We start from the raw sequence: 18536 nt of genomic DNA on the forward strand, positions 1-18536 counted from the left end.
CCCACTAAGCTACTGAGAGATACCAACAGCCTTTCTCTTGCTTCATTCTTAAATACGGATGGATAGAAATAAAAACAATTGTGAAAATTTTGAAAAAAATTTAGATAAACAGAAACTGGTCCTCTTGCAAACAGATAATTAAGAGAATAGAAATAAATTTGAAGAATATAATCTTGTGAATGTGAATGCAATAAATTATAAGATGCTGTTTTTGGAGAAAAGAAAATATGAAAAATAATCCATACAAAATGTATTATAACCTAGCTTTTTAACTCACTTAAGAATTCGAATAGAAATACAGAGTACATAATTGTTCAAGAAACAAAGGGTAATGAGAGCATACTACATGACACCACATTGATCCATATTATTAAATTACGAATAATTCATAGTCAGATTTAAGTTTTCAAAATTTAAAACCAACTAGTGGACAAAGAGCAGTCTAATTATAATTATGCAGCAGAACATAAATTTTATCCTTAATGTTATAAAATGGTGACAAAAAGTATATATTAGCTAGTATATTTATTTATTTATTTATTGTTTTATTGCACCATGAAACTCAGGCTTTGACCACAAACTTGCGCTGAGGGTGCAGCCTCTCTTTCTACTGCTGCTTCTAGGTCTTCAGGTTCTCCTCTTACTTTTTGAGCCTGTGGCGCATACTGTGTCTTCTTGGGCCACAGGTCTAAGGGCTTAGACACCGCGATGCCTGTCACTTTGGTGATACTCACCTGGAACAGTTCCACTATCAGGTCATCCATCTTTTTCCGGAGCTCCTCCTCTTTGCCACTAAGTCCTGAGCCTTAATCTTGGCCAGAGCTGCAGGATCCACCAAAGCCTAAGCTGAGGGAAAGAGCTAGTGTATTTTTATTTTAAAGTGTTTAATGATTGCACAAGAATACTGGGCTATTTGAAAATAGCCTTTATTAAAATGAAAATGCATAAATAAGCAATAGTGGGTCCTCCAGTAGGAGTAACAGAGAGTGAGCAGTAGAGGAGGAAATGATTGACTTTTATTTCAAGCTCATAAGATTTTAAATTATGTACATGTATTACTTTAATAAGAATAAGTCAAACTAAAAATAACATCTAGCCAAAAGATTAAAATATGGATCATTTCTCAAAAGACTCTGGAAATAAATATAAGAAGCCTTAAGATCTTTTTGTTTTAGAGATTGAAAATTTTCAGCCCTCGCTTTCTAGTATTTCAAATTTATAAGGCTCATTATACTAAGAGTTACGAAAGTAAGTATGTTCTTAAGTTATCTTTGGGTATCCAGTTTCAGGCAAGTACTTTCCTTGGAGTGTATCCTCATGTGGTTGTACTACATAGAGTAATCATGCACAGAGCATGGAGTCAAAGGCTGGTAATACACCAGAAGACAGGATCAACTGAAACAACACTAATGTTCCCTTAAAATAATTCTTTACCTGAGTTAGTAATCAAATAAAACCAACCACACTGCTAAAATTTACAATTGTTTTCCACGTGAAGTTCTTTCATTACAAACATACACTCAATTCACATTTGTTCAAACTTCAAAACATTTTAGATTTGGATACAGATATTAATCTCATGTTAATGTTTTATTTATAAAGATTTAGTCATTGATCTATTTTTTAAAAACTTTTCTAAAGGAGGCAATTAAGTTTCTATAAAAACATTTGAAAATTTATAAGCTTTCATTTGTGTACACTAAATATTTTGTCTGTAATTTACATAAATTAATTATTAACCTTGATCTTGATAGATAGATGAATGTATCAGTAATGATACCAATATGACCTGACTTCTCACAGAAACTGTGATTATTTTATTTTTGCAAGCTTAATTATGCATGCTAATATTTTGTTATACCTAAGTAAGCACAAATATATAGTTATTTCTTTGATTTTGTTCTATATTTTTTGGGGGGGATGGTTGCATTGTTCTCAAATAATGTTGATAATTCACTTACTTATTTTTGGATGCTGAAAATTAATGATCATAGATTGCCTGAATTGTTATCTTCATGTTGTCTAATATTAAAAGCCAGAATTTTGTCAAGTTGTAAGCCATTCTTTATTAACAGGTTAAGCAGATTTGCATATATAAGATGAATCTCACATATCCTGTCTTTTAATACAAACATTATTTTTGTTCGGATGCTATTTCAGGGAAAAATTTTAACCTTGTTGAGATTAGGAAAAAAATAGAAGCGAGAACATGCTGTGAACATTAAATGGAAAAAAATATTTTCTCACTAAGCCATTAAACTTAGATAGTATTGTTTGATGGGATGCACATGCAAATAAGGTCACATGCTATTGACTTTTATTTTTCCTGAGCCCTGGTTGTTTGACTTGCAATTCTCTATCACTACAAGGGTATGCCTTTCCGAAGGGAATTTCTGCCTCTTGTTTCACAGGAAGATTGAGGTAGGAAAATAATTTGTAATAAGAAAAGAAGTCAACCTTTGCCCTAAACATACAATAAACCTTCAGCATACTTTCTAAGGCTCAGCGAAACTTTGATACATTGTTTAAAAGTAGGAGCACAGGTGAAACTTTATAATTTTTAATCCTGTCTGGGTCTGAAGACAATCAATGTGAAAAATGAGTAGAAAACCTGGTTCTGGAAAAAAAAAAATTCAGTCTATGAGTAGGAAAGAATATGTGAACAGTGTCTGAACTCATGTTTAGATTAAATAGGATTCTTCTGCTTTCCTCTGTGTTTAATAAGAGAACTAAAGTAGCTCAGAACATAATGCAGACTTTTCCATTCAACCCCTAGACTGTAGGAGAGATGTAAAAAAAAATGGTTACACATTTTTCAATTTCAGTTCAGTCAATGAAATTGTACAGAATCCAGATAGCCAAATCTATTCTTAGTTAGGAAATAATCTACATTATTTAGTGAAAAGCTCTTATTAAGAAAAGTTCAAATAATTTTTTAATTGTAATATAGAAAAAAATATGTAATTTTCTTAAATGTGGGTATCAGGTCAGCAAACATGATACATGAGTAATTAAAAATATCTTAACTCATATCTTTAAGAATAATGCCCTTACATCTCCAGCATATAAATACATACATATATAAGTAGTGTAAACACATATTGGATTAAAATCTAGGTTAATTTTTAATTAAGGTAACTAAACAATTTATTTCTTGAATTAAAAATTTCTCATCATTTTATGTAATTTTATCTGGAGAAATGACAATAATTTAATTTATGAAAAAATGGGTCAGCTTCTGTAGTTCGAATTTTGTGTAGACAGAGGGGGCAAAATATACACATTAATCCTTAGTATTCATTTCTGTAGAGTCAGTTTCTGGAGTTTAATTTTATTCCTTCTATTGGGTTTTATATCCCATTTGGTTTTTGTCTGCCTTGTAATAATTTGCTGGGATTGGGGCATTTAAAAACACAGCCATTTTTCTTGATCTTGCTTATTACCTTCTTGTAGGGAAAGACTTCACTAATCTCCCTTGAGACCTCTTGTGAATACCAAAAATCCATGAATGTTCAATTCCCTTATATAACATGGTTTTGAATTTACATGTCACCTATGGACATCATCCTGTATACTGAAGCCATTCCTAGATTGCTTATATGCCTAATGCAATTTAAATACTACATAAATTGTAACACTGTAGTGTTTATGAAATATTGACAAGAAAAAACCTCTGTAAATGTTCATTGCAGACACAATTATTTTTTCTGAATGTTTTTGATCCTCAGATTATTGACTCTATAGGTGTGGAACCTGAAAGTGCATAGGACACTAATTGGAATAATAATAATATTGGGAATAATTTAATGTTAAGAAATAGTGCCAAATAAAAAATTTTAAAGATGTGAATAAATAGAGAATGAATATATCCCATGCAAGGATTATTAAGATGAATTACCCATATCTGGTTTTATTTTCTTTTATTGCCTTTTTTCTAGAGTTTCATATACAAAATCAGTAATTTGCTTTGGGTCTGGCGTCTTCCATTCAGCACATTACTTTAAGATGAATTCATCTCTTTCCATGCATTAGCAGTTTGTTCATATCATTTTATATTGTTTTTAAAAATTCTTCTGCAGTATTGGACATTGAACCCAGGACTTTGCTTCTGCTAGGCAAGTGCTCACCACTGAGTTATATTCTCAGTCCCTTTGGTATGCTGTATTTATCCATTTACTTATTGAGCATTTTCATTTTTCTGGTATTTGACTACTAATAAAACTGCATTGAGTGTTAGAATTTATGTGTTTCTGTGTTGTGTATTTTCACTTCACTTCAGTAAATACATAAAAGTTAAATAGCAGAACTTTATGTTAAGTATACATTTAACTTTTTAAGAAACTGTTAAACTGTTATCCAAAGTGGTTTTGTCATTTAACATTTCTACCCAAAATGTATAAAATTTCTACTTTCTCCATAACCTTGGTAATTGTTGGACTTACCCATCTTTTGAATACTCATGCAAGTGTGAAGATAATGGTACATATTTTGGTTTTACTTTCTATTTATTTAATGAGTAGTGATAAACATATGATTCTATTTATTGCTCATTTCTATATTTTGTCTTGAAAATAACCCATTCAAATCCTTTATCCCTCTTGAATCAGGATTTTTGTCTTGTAAAGGATAGATAATGCTTTAGTATCTTATTTAAGAAATACCTTTATAAGATAAGATGGAAGACTGGGATGCTACAGACCCTCCCTTCCCCTTTGAAGACTTTGAGTAAACAACAATGTATGAATCAGAACACCTCGGAAAGAACACAAGAGATCAGTAGTTAATCTGTAGCACCCAGGCTAGGGTAAAACCAAGAAGGGATTCCAGCAAAAGGTATAGAAAATCTCCAGTATTTAGTGCCCCTCCATATATATGGCATAACATGAATAAATGGGAATGAAACATCCCCAACATTCCCTAAGATTTCTCCCTTGAGATCAAAAATAAAAAGGTGAACATGCATCTAAACATTCTAGATTGTCTAGGGTCTTCTAGAAGAACTAAATTCTATTTGTCTGATTCTGAATGCATATTTCATCTGTGCCAGAGTTGGGAACTTGTTGGCAACAGGAGAGTGGCAGAATTACAGTTATATCTACAGTAATAAAGATGAGCAATAGATCAGAAAACGAATGAGGGCCTATAACCTCCAGTAGGGCTGATCAGTGAAGTCTTCCCCTACAAGAAGATAGTAAGCAAGATCAAGACAGATGGCTGTCTTTGCCCCAATCCCAGCAAAATATTACAAGGCAGACAAAAACCAAATGGGATATAAGACCCAATAGAAGGAATAAAACTAAACTCCAGGAACTGACTCTACAAAAATGCAGATCTATGGGCTGCTTTACAAAGAATTTAAAGCAACTTCCATAATTTCCAATAAAATAACTGCCCAATGAGTTAAAATAGCACACGCATAAACAACTAAACAAAGACAGAAACCAATCCATGAATAAAATTAGAATATCAACAAAGAGTTGTAAACCACTAAAATAAATAAATAAAAAGACATACATGTAGAAATTATGGAGTTGAAGAATGTAATTGCTGAATTGATAAATTCATTACAGAGGTTCAATAGTAGATTTGATCAAGCAGATGAAAAACATCTAAGTCAGTAAACTCGAAGAGAGATATCTAAAAATGAGTCAGAGGGGAAGCTGGGTTATGGTGGCACATGCCTGTAATCTTAGTTACTCATGAAGCTGAGGCTGAAGGATTGCACATTTGATTGCAAAAACTTAGTGAGGCACTGTCTCAAAATAAACAATAAGGACATGGGATGGAGCTCAATGGTGTAGCGTCCCTGAGTCAAATGCCCAGTACCACAAAAATAAATAATAAAATTGAGTCAAAGAGAAAAGAAAAAGAAATGAAGGAAACAGAAAATATCTTAAGAATTTTATGGGACTCTGTCAGGTTGAACAATATGTATATTATTAAACTCACAGAAGGAAAAGGGAAGAGAAAGTAAAAGGGAGTTGATTTGAAGAAATAATGACAAAACCTTACAAACAGGAGTAAGTAAAAGGACATATGGATTTAAGAATCATAAAAAGCCCAATTATAAGAAATACAAAGAGAAATATCCCAAAATACATCACAATCAAACCATCTAAAATTGAAGACAAAGAGAAAATCTTGAATTTTACAATAGCTTCATCACACACAAGGTATGTGATAAAAGTTATTACTAGCTATTTTAGAAGAAAAATCGCAGATCAGAAGGGAGTGGTATATTATCAAATTATAGAAGAAACAACCCTAAACCAATAATACTGTATTCAGAAAAAAAAAAACTGCTCCCAAAATAAAGGAGGAGCTTGTACATTCCCAGATAATCATAAACTGAGGAAATTTATAAGGCTCATTATAAATAAAATGCTAAAGAAAGTCCTTTAAATGGAAACAGGACAATTCCTTTATCTCTAGATGACTTTTGATATTTAGTACAATGTAAATGCTATGAAAATAATGTTACACTGTATTGTTTAAAGAATAATGACAATAAAAATATTGCATGTTTATTACACTCAATTTATTGTGGATATTTTTGATCCATGGTTCATTAAACTCTTGGATAAGGAACACTCAGATAATGAGAGCCAACTCTTTAAGTTTCTCCAGTAAAAGTAAACATAAGGATAAACATACTAGCCTATACCCTTTTAATTTTGATGAATAAAATTTAAACGATGAAAAATTTTAAAATACACTAAAAATATGTTTATGGGTATATTATATGTAAGTATTCAGTTGGGGAAACAACGTAACATGTGCATAAGAAGTAGAATTTTCTATTCAATTGAAGTTAAGTTTTTTATAGAATGCTACAACTTAAAATATGCTATATAATGTAGTGGTAACTCCAAACAGAATACATGTAGAACATGAACAAAAGTAAATGAGTGGGTATCACTATGAAAACAAAATGCTAAAAAACAAACAAAGCCCAAAACAGAAACTCATGTTGCACAAAGAAAAAAAGTGAGACAGGAAAGAATAACAAATTACAAGAGACAGCAAAACAATTAAAAAATGGCAAATGTAAATTCTTCTCTAATAGTAATGTCTTTAAATGTAAATAGTCTAAATTCCACAATCAAAAAATATAGAGTGGTTGATTGGATTTTCAAAACCACTGAATCCAACAATATTCTGGCTCTAGAATCTAGGGATACACATAGGCTGAAAAATGAAAGGATAAAAAATGATATTTAACACATGATAATCAAAAGATTGCAGAGATTGCTTAAATTACATTTTAAAAATACTTTAAATCAAACAATGTTAAAAGATACAAGATTATATACAAGGGTCAGTTCAACAAGAAAATACAAGAATCATTAATATTTGTGTACCAAACTTCAGAGCTAATAAGCATATGAAGTTAATTTTGACATAATAGGAGGGGAAACTAGCATCACCACAGTTTTAGACCTCAATAGTCCTCCTTCAATAATGGCTACAACAACCAGTCAGCAGATCAATAAGGAAGTAGAGGAGCATAAGCAAACAGAATAATTGGAACTAACAGACACACTCAGAACACTCCACCCAGCAACAGGAAATGTACATTCTATTCCTGTGCACATGGAACACTCTTCTAGACATATCACATATTAGTTACAAAAACGATTCCTAAGGAATTCCAGAAGATGGAAATCATCAACCATATCTTTTCCAATAAGTATGGGATGAAACTAGAGATAAATAGCACAAAGAAAACTAGACAACCCTCGAATATGTGGAAATTAAACAATGTGCTCAACTAATGGGCCAAAACAAAACAAAACAAAACAAAAACCAAAATAAAGTCACAAGCACAAGGGAAACCAGAAAATGCCTTGAGAAAAATATTAAATGAAAATACAGTTCACCAAAACTTATGAGATGAAGCAAAATCAAAACTAAGAGGCAACTTTATAGCATTGAACACTTACATTAAAAAGAAATATCTCACACAATGCAAATGCAACTTTATACCTTATTTAACAAAACAAAACAGCAAAGCCCACTAAAAGTTAGAAGAAGGAAGGAAATAAAGGTCAGATCAGATAAAAATTAATTGAATAGTAGAGACCTACACATAAAAAATAATAAAACTAACAGTTTCTGGTTTTGAAAAAATAAAATCAACAAACTCTTAGCTAGGTTAAATAAGATAAATAGAGGGAAGAGTCAAATCACTAAAACAAGAATGGTAAAAGAGGGAGTTAATAGTTCTTGTCACAAAAATAGAAAAGGATTATAAGAGACTACTATAAGAAATTTTATGAGAGAAGTGATGGGAGGGGAGGAAAGGGAGGGGAATGGGGGGATAGGAAGGGCAGCAGAATAAAACAGACACTAGAATTGCTGTATGTATATACGTGACTATATGATCAATGTGATTCTGCAATCTGTACACTCAGAATAATGAGAAATTATACCCCATTTGATTCAAGTGTTTGATATGTCAAGATCATTGTACTGTCATGTGTAACTAATTAAAACAAATTAAAAAAAAAGAAATTGTATGATGACAAATTGGATAACCTAGAGGAAATGAATAATTCCTATAAACATACAATATGATAAGAATGAATCATAAAGGAATAAAAATCCAAAATAAAACAATAACAAGAAAGTAGATTGAATAAGTAATCAAAATTCTCTCCCTGCCACACAAGTCCAAGATCAGATCACTTCCTTGGAGAACTGGAGAATTCTTTTTTTTTTTAATTTTTTTTTTTAGTCGTTGATAGATTTTTATTTTATTTATTTATATATGCAGTGCTGAGAATCAAACCCAGTGCCTCACACATGCCGGGAAAGTACTCTACTGCTGAACCATAACCTTGGCCCCTTCACTGGAGAATTCTGACAAATATTTAGAGAAGACTAAAGAATAGTCATACCAAAAGTCTTCCAAAAATGAAAAACAATGGAACATTGACATGATCATGCAAGTAGGACAGCTGTATGCTGATATGAAATCCAGACAAAATTGCAGACTAGTATGCTTGATGAATATCAGTACACATATACTCACACAAATATTAGCAAAAATTGAATTCAACAGGATATACAAAGCCCTGTATCCTATAACCAAGATGGTGCATTCCTGGAATGAAAGGATGGTTCAACATTAGAAATGACCCAGAGGTAGTAATGAACCACATTAACTGAATGAAGCACAAACTATCAGATATTCATGGATTGAAAGACTTAATACTATCATTTCTACAATTCAAAGTGATGTTTAGGTTCAATACATTTCCTCTCAAAATCCCAGAGGCATTTTTTTTCCTCTTAAAAATTTTATTTATTTATTTATTTAATGTAAGAATATGTGACAGCAGAATGCATTTTGAATGATTGTACACAACTGCAGCACAGCCTTTCATTTCTCCGGTTGTACATGACATAGCATTACATCATATGTGCAGTCACACATGTACCTAGGGTAATGATATCTATCTCATTCCACAGTCTTCTCTGCTTCCATGTCCCTACCCCTTCTCACCTGCCCCTTTGCCCAATCAAGAAAAATTCATCTGAGAAAGAGTGTGTGTCTTTTCAATAGTAAATAGTTCTGCCTTGTTTTTATCCAATATGATAAGATCTAAATTTTAATCTATGTATCTAAATTATTTACATGTAATATAGTTATTGGTATTTAGGTTTTATATCAACCATCTTGGCCTTTGTTTTCTATGTGTCTCATCTATTGTTCACTTCTTGTTTCTAATTTTCCTTCACTTTTAAAATATTTTTTTTTAAACTTTGGTCTTATCACCATTATTTTTTTTTCCAGGTTCAGCCTGGTTCAGCCTATCTTCATTAATATTATACCATTTTAAGTATAAATGTATTAGTCCATTTTGCATCACTGTAAAGAAATACCAGAGGTAGAATAATTTTATAAAGAAAATATGTTAATTTAGATACAGTTTGGAAACTGAACACCCAAGATTGGGCAGCCCCATTGTTTTGGCTTTTGGTGAGTGGCTATGTTGGCATCATGGCAGGATTGCCTGTATGAAGGAGATACCGCTTCATCAAACAGGTAGCCAAGTAGTAATTCACAGAATGTGTTCTCTCTTATAACTCACTCTCCTGAGAAATCAGGGGTCCCAACAGAACTGCTTTAATTCCATTTCAAGGCAGCCTCCCCAGAGACTTAAGAGCTTCCTACTAGGCCCTACCTCTTAAGAAGTCTTACCATTTCTCAGCACTGTGACACTAGGAATCAAGCTTCTAACACATGAACTCTTTGTGGATAAACCATATCTAAATTTAGCAATAACATAAGAAACTTAGAGAAGTTTAATTTCATTTTTTAGTTATCATACTTTTATATATATTTAAAATCCTAAATATATTACTTTTGTTATATTTTAAATACTCAATTGCTTTTTAAAGAGACTCTAAGAAAAATGTCTTTCCACATATTTACCATCTCTAGTACTCTGTGTTCCCTTGTATATCCAAATTTTGAGCTGGTATCATTTTTCTGTTACTTGGAGAACTTTTTGATATTTCTGAAAATACAGTCCTGCTGGAGGTGAATTCTCTTGGCTTTTATCTTTCTGAAAAAAAAATCTTATATTGCTTTTATTTAAAAAATATTTTTACTGGATATAGAATTCTAGGTTTATAGGACATTTTTTCTTTGATCACTTTAAAGAGATTATTCCCCTATCTTTTTTACCTGCATGGTTTCTGAAAAGAACATACTTTTTACTATTTTAGTGTGCAATATGTCTCTGTTCCTACCTGCTTTAAAGATTTTTCTTTTATTGATGATAAGCAGAAAGTTGATTACACTATGCATTCTTTGTGCATCTATTACTTAAGGTTCATTGAGATTCTTATATCTGGAAGTTGGTGATTATTTCTTTGAACATTTTTTCAAACCCATCCTTCCTAAGCTGGGATTCAAGTTACAATGTGTAGAATGTACAGCTTTCCCCCACAGATTGCTAAATCTCTGTTCTTAAAAAAAAAAAAATCAGCCTTTCTTCTCTGTGCTCAATTTTGGACATATTCTAATGCTATGCTTTTATATTATTTTCTTCTGTAATATCTAATCTGCATTTAATCACATACAATAAATTTTTTATCTCAGGTAATAATTCTTTTTGTTTCTTTTTCTTATTTTCTACTTCTGTCCTCATCATGGTAATGAAGAAAAAAAGCTTTGAGCACATTGAGCATAATCAATTATAATTGCTTATAGTTATAAAAGCTTATAATTGCTATCTTAATACTCTTGTCAGTTAACCATCACCTTTGTCACTGCTGGGTTTTTCTCTTTTTCCCTTTGAGGAATAAAGTCCATGTTTTTCTACATATCTAGTATTTTTATTGCTTTAAGATACTAGTTTATTTTATATCTTTAAATTTTAAATTTTGTTGTTTTTCTTTAAAAACTCTTATTTTCTTCCTATAGTCAGTTAAGTTTGGGGCAGAAAAGTTTGCAAGTTTGATCCTTTCAACAATTGTTTTTTTTTTTTTTTTTTGGGGGGGGGGTGTAGGGATTCAACCCAGAGCCATTTAACCACTGAGCCACATACCTATCCCATTTTGAAACATGGTCTTCCTAAATTGCTTACAGTTTCACTAAGTTGCTGAGGCTGGCTTTGAACTTGTAATTCTCCTGCCTCAGACTCTCAAGTCGCTGGGATTACAGTTGTACACCACCACCATCTGACTCTTTCGACATTTAAAAAAATATATTAGAAGGTATTCGATCATAATCTATACACTTGGATTAATTCTGCCCACAACTCAGGCATGGCTTTCTTGTGAATTCAGCCTCAGTCCTCCTGCTCATAACAGGATTTCTCCACTCTGGCTATTGAGAAGTTAACACTCACTGGCCGTTAGCATTTTCTGTCCTTTACTCAACTTACAGCTGCTCTACAGTTATTCTTGTCATGAACATCATTCTTTGTTCAGCATTAAGGAGTTTCACTTTACACATGCACAGACGGAATTTAAGTGAAAGATTCAAAGTAGTCCCTATGCATGTGTACAAAGGACTTTCACAGAGTATCTCTCTGTTTCCAGTACCTATAGCCTTACAAATTTAACACTTTCCCTTGTAAGGTCTTAGGTGATTGGTTCAACTTTATACTTTTTCTTTGTACCTCCTTCTGATTATTGTGTCTTTATTACTAGCTGATTGCTTTTGTTTTCTAGATCATGAAAGCATTTTGAAATGAGAAAGCAAACTTTTGTGAGATCTGTCATCGTATCTGTCTACCTCCAGTCATCTGAGCAGGTTCACCATTTCTTTGGATAAATGACCTGTGATAGTCACAGTGATTCATGCTCATAGATATGCACTGGAACACATCTGCTCTCACCCACTCAAGGACACTGCATTAATTTTTTTTAAAACTTTCTCTTAATTCAGCAGTTCTCCCTCTACCAGTCCCCCCCCCCCCCATCATGTAGCTATACTGGGTCTGTAAAAAAAAAAAAAAAGCAATCCAATCATCTTTTCATGAGCCAACAACCCCCTCAGTTAAATGCTTCTATTTTCTGTTCCTTTATGCAGATAGAATCCTCAAAGGATGTTCTATACTTTGCTTTTCTGTTTCTTCTCATTTTATTTTCCTTTAGAGTGAATTCAATCACATTTTTGTTTATGATTCCATGGCAGCAACTTTCTCTGAATACCCTCTGAATTGCCTCATCTGATCTAATCCAGTCTAATCTAATCCTTGCCCACCAGGTATTCATGTATTGTAACAGTTGGAACAATTGATCAAGGCAGCATGTTCATTACTTGGTCTCAAATATTATTCTATACTCTGCCTCTGCCTTCTCCTTTGATTTCTAATAGTACCCCATTTGCTGGTTTATCCTATTTTTCTGAACTTGTCATCCTCTGAATGAATGCTCTGCGGCTTAGTTCTTGAACTTCTTCTCTATTCTCATTTTCTAAATTGTATCATTTTATTTCATAGTTGTAAATTCCATGCGCATGCTGATGGCTCCCAAATTTATAACTCAAATGCAGACTGCTTTCTTAATTCCAGCCTTATATAAATTTGTCTACCCAAAAGATTCATTTGGATGTAAAATAAACATCACATAATGAATATGTTTAAAAATAAAGTCTTGATTTTGCTCCTTCTCTTGTCTTTATTATCTCACAAAGGATAATTTAACACATTTAGCTCCCTGGACCAAAGGTCTGGGAAGTATCCTTAATTCCTTTTTTCCTCACAACCCAAACCCTTACTGCATTCTGATGGCTGTACCCTTACAGTAAACTCCAAATCTTCCCTCTTTCCTTCTGTTCCTGCTTCTACTCCTGTGAAGGACACCATGACCTTTCTGCTGTTCAGTTCAAGTAGAGTCTAACTTGTTTCCATATCACTTTCTCCCTCAGCCTTTCTTTGACACTACTTCTGTATTATAACCAGACATATACCTTAAACATGAGTCCATCCTTTCATTATGCCAGCCCATCAGTGCTCCTCCTTGTTCACCCCTGTTTGATGCACCTGCTACCTCTTGTTCTCCCCATCACTTCTTTCTGTTCGCTCTTCCCTATTCTCTTATGCCATTGATGCTTACCACACATACCTTCCCCTCAGTATAGCACCTGCTGTTCTTTCTGCTGGCTTGGTTAGGCACCCAGTAACCATCAACTAATTAAAGGAATAAGCCAAAGTAGATGGCCTATGCAAAGGTTAGCAAAATATACCATGTTTGGGGTGGATAAAGGACTGAAATGTAATCTCTTTTTCCACAGTGGAATTTCTCTAGTTATCTGCAATACCAAATTCAAACAGTGGACAAATCTTCACACTAGAAATATGTTATACATTCAGGCAAATAAAGGGTTTGTTTTTAGACTTTCTGAATTAGTTCTACCTTATAACCTATTTATTTTCATAATTTTAGTGTGTAAAAATCTATCCCATATATAATCATCAATGCTATTGAAACTTTTTCAGTTTTCTCTTGATCATAGCGATAAATTTTAATTTTTCTAAATTTGTTTATTAAAACAATTAGCAACAACATAACAATCTAGCTATCTAAAATTTTACTCTGAAAAACTCCCCAAAAGGAAATATTTTCAAACCGTGCAGATCATTTACAATTGTGTATTAAAATAAAAGAAACTCATCCAAAATGATTAGCATAAACTTAGCACCTATGCTGTGGGATATTTCATTCTTTCACTTCTATAAAAAGTCAAAAGTTCTTTTGAATGGGTACAACAATTATTTCATTATGCATTTCTCCCTAATGCTGAATCTCCAGCTGAAAAGAAATTGTATTTCAGTGAGAAAGAAATGGCTATCTTCTTCCTCACTTTTCATGATTCACTTTCCTGTGCTGACTGCTCCAGTCTGCTCCTGACTGATGGTAGGCGGCAACATATGGTGGCACTGGGAGAATTTATAAAGAAGTCTGCTCGTGGTAACAAACAAATAAACATTCAGGAAGACCCAGCCGTCAGGAAGAATTAATAAAGGAGGAAAATGCTTGGTTAGTAGAGCTTCTTACAGTGAACAATGCCAATTGTCTGCAAGCATTTCAATTGAGTTTCTCTCATCAGGTCAAGCATATTAATTTGTAGCACTATACTGAATTTAATGTAGTTGCAAATGTGAGTACTTGTTAGTGCAGATTCCAAATTTTTTGCAGTTTGGTAATTTTTTTTTGAAACCATGCCTCTGAAAACCAAATAGGTAAATTGTGATACAACAGTAGATTATTAAATCTAATTATTTCTGCTGTGCAACGCAGAAATTCAAAAAAGGCTTGTGAAAATTTTTAGAGGTGGAATTTCAAAACTGTGCCATTGACATCTTGGTAGTAATAAGGAATTTTAGGTTTCTAGGATGGTTTCCTATATAGTATGGATAAATGTATGTTTTGAAAATGAATTTTCTTATATCAAAACAGCTGCCAAGTCCTGTTCTGCCTTTGAATGCTAAGTATTCCCTTAACATTTTTCAATTATTGTTAACATATTCCTCAAAGAAGAGGATTAAACATTTCCTAATCAAAGAATATGAGGAGACAAAGGAAAATATCAATAGTTTAAAAAACTTTTTCTTTTTTGATTATATTCTTTCAATTTTACTTATATCAAATTCTTCTACACTTTACAGGTTAAAACCCTGGCTTAACTCTGATACCCAAATCAGTCAGTTCATTTCAAAAGTGGAAAGTGCATACATTTTCTTTTAAACATTGTGATGCTTTTTCTTTTTCTTTTTCTTTTGGATACCAGGGATTGAACCCAGGGGCACTCAACCACTGCGCCACATCCCCAACCCTATTTTGTATTTTATTTAGAGACAGGGTCTCCCTGAGTTGCTTCGCACCTCGCTGTTGCTGAGACTGGCTTTGAACTCAGGATCTTCTTGTCTCAGCCTCCCAAGCCTTTGGGATTATAGGCATGTGCCACTGCACCCAGCAGTGAGCTTTTTCTTATTTGGTTTGCAATGTTTGTGATGTAAAATTCTCTGTCATGTTTTTCTAGTTTTTGTATGCTTGTTTAGTTTTGGTGTTGTGGATTGAACCCAGGGAAGCTTTTTACCACAGAGCTACATCCCCATCCCTCAAAACGCAATTTTTAAGAATATTTTTAGGTTGAGACAGGGTCTCACTCTGTTACTTAGGGCCTCGCTAAGTGGTTGAAGTTAGCCTCAAACTTGGTATCCTCCTGCCTCAGCCTCCCAAGTAACTGGGATTATAGTTGTGTACCATCATGCTTAGCTTCTAGTTTTTAAATGTAGTTCTGAGTCTATTTACACTATTAAAGTTTCATTTCTTTAAATATCAATGATTTTATTCTTTTTTTAATCTTTGGAATGTCTAACACACTCATCTTCTCCAGTCATAATAAAGGTAAGGATCACCGGTTTTCTAAAACTTAGCTTCATATGTTAATCAAGAATAGAATTTAAACAACAAACAACAAAAATCTGAGCTTTTATTCCACTGTATACAAGATATGAATCCCTGAAACTTAAGTCCAGATAACAATGCTTAGTGTTGAGACTCCAGCCAGTATTAAAATCTACTGGTTCTGAGATTGTGATCAAAGCTCCTCTTCCTTTTCTCTATCAATGATGAGGACTTCTTAGAATTTTGGCCTTTTTAAGTTGTTCACACTACAGGAGAAACCCAATGCTTCCTCATATTCATTACCATCTTTGAATTTCCTGAAGTTAAATTCCTCATTCATAGACAGCTGGGGAGGGGTATATTGGGGAAAATCAAATCAACCCATTAAGATTGATGAGGATCCCTGGATAAACATTTCAGAATTTTGACCTGAGCAGATCTAGAGCCTTGAGTTAAGTCCTTTAAACCTTGGCAAGTATTTAGCACTATCTGACATTTCATCTCAATTTTTTTTCCCTTATAAATTGCACAACAGATTCCTCCATTCTACAGCATTCTCCTGTATACTTTTTTAAAAATACACTTTATTAAAGTATGATTGACACATATTTCTTATACTCCTTAAGTTGTCCTTTGTTTCATTATCTGCAGGATAAACAGTGAAGTCAAGAGTTTTAAGGCAAGAAAGACCCTTTCATAAATTCATTTTTCCCACCTAAATATATTTTCTAGCTTTATGGAGGAGATAGTAGTTTCTAATTCAAGAACTATACAAGGTAACTCAAAGGAAATACTTAATAAATTGTCTGACATGTAAGAATATGTACTGAATAAAAATAAAACACCCCCAAACTTTCATTTCTAATCATCTACATCTCCTCTTACATCTTCAGAAATATAAATCCTTCGTAAACTGATTTATCCCAATCTGAATGGTTTTTCTTCAATAAGTCTTACATGTTCCCAGTTACCATCAAAAGCAAATTGTTCTTATAGATTTAAACATCTCCATGGTCTTCCAAAGGGGAGACTAATCATGTTCCCAGGTCTTCTCTGTTATTTGCACATTATATTTCCCTGAATGAATATTTAAGCACATTATAAACTTATAACAATATTGTAGTATTTAAGTGCATCATAATATTTAAGAATATTATGATTCCAACAAGCCATGCAGTTCAAACCACTAAACGTGATTGGGCCACCTACCCTTTCACAGGCTATATTCAATGAAGAAAAGATACTGCTTGTTGTTATATTGAAATTAAATTAGGGAATTAAATTAGATAAAGGAATAAAGTGCTGTATATGGCTAGCACTCAGTAGCACTGGGTGGTAACAGTACTCCTGATTATGTTTATCTTCAAAACTTTAATGCTTTTATTCCAAGTCTATAATTCCATGGATTTTCTAACATAGCCAACACTATGAATTTGTGTACTTACAGAATATCCATTTAATGTCTCTCCCTGAAAAAAAGTTCATTCTCCGGTTACTAAAGCCATTTAGGGTTGAAAAGTTATGCTCTACTTAATGATATATCCCATCCATAAATGTGGACCAAAGGGCAGCTGGTGCTGGTAAGGGCAAATCCCCTCTCTGGGGAGTTATTCTGTAATGGAGTAGAAAAGCTGACTATACACTGAGTCAGAAAACTCACAGTTTGATTTGGTATTTCCATTACTTGGCTGTGATAACTCAGATTAGTTAACTTCCAGGGCCACGTATTTTTCACCTGTAGCTATTCATGTAATGTGTACCATGTGCCCTAAATGCCACTAGAGACTACAAAACACATAAATAAAGCTTCAGGTCTTACGGTTTAAATGAAAAGAAATCTTCAAACATGACACAAAGCACAAAGTAAAATGGGATATTTTCATTAAACTTATTTGCTTTAGACTATGTATTATTAAAACATATTAAACAAGGAGGTCACTTTTAGCTGTTGTAGTTGGTAATTAACCATAGACTACCAGGAAAATCTGTTGGGAGAATTAAGTTGAAGGAAGGGATGCTACACATTTTAAAATGCAGATATGTGAAATCTTTAAAAAGATATCTTTAGAAGCAGTCATATGATTAAATGATATATTCTATTAAGCTAGAAATCTATTGGTGAGATTTTTATGTGAGACCCATAGTCATTTCCTTTGGGTTGGAAATGTATGAAAGCAACTCACCAATGAGGTAGCCCATCTTTTGTTATCTGCTATAATCACTTAGAAAGCAGGTGGCTTTTATGGAGCTTTATGGCCTCTTCAAGTTTTATGCCATGTGCTTTCATCACTCACTTCCTGTAACCACTAATTTATCCAGGTTCTTTTTCCTTGGTATAAAATTTTTTTATCTTTTTCATTAAACAGAAAAATTCATTTGACAGCCAAATTTTGGACAATGCTCAAATGCTATTCCAGGAAAACTACTGACATACTGAGGAAGGAACTGAGGGTCTGCAGATTCCTCTTAAATGCTCAAAGCCAGGTCTGCGATGGAGTTGATTATGGTTTGCATTTGCACAGGGTATTTCAGGCTGTAAATTCACAGACGTTGCGCACTTTACCTGTCATGAGGTGAATAACAAATCAGAATATAGCAACTGTATGCTGGTACATAGAGGCTTGATAGAATGCAGCATTATATTTAATTGAAAATATAAAGAA

General features: G+C 33.0%; 1 pseudogene; it reads right to left on the minus strand.

Moving 5' to 3' along the window:
* Positions 1 to 562: 562 nt before the first annotated feature.
* LOC124077774 (large ribosomal subunit protein uL29-like) lies at positions 563 to 13328 on the minus strand (annotated as a pseudogene).
* Between the last annotated feature and the right edge of the window lie 5208 nt (positions 13329 to 18536).

Source organism: Marmota monax, unplaced genomic scaffold (genome assembly GCF_021218885.2).
Source record: "Marmota monax isolate L192 unplaced genomic scaffold, Marmota_monax_Labrador192_F-V1.1 WCK01_AAM20220418_F8-fsc00077, whole genome shotgun sequence".
Taxonomy (NCBI): Eukaryota; Metazoa; Chordata; class Mammalia; order Rodentia; family Sciuridae; genus Marmota; species Marmota monax.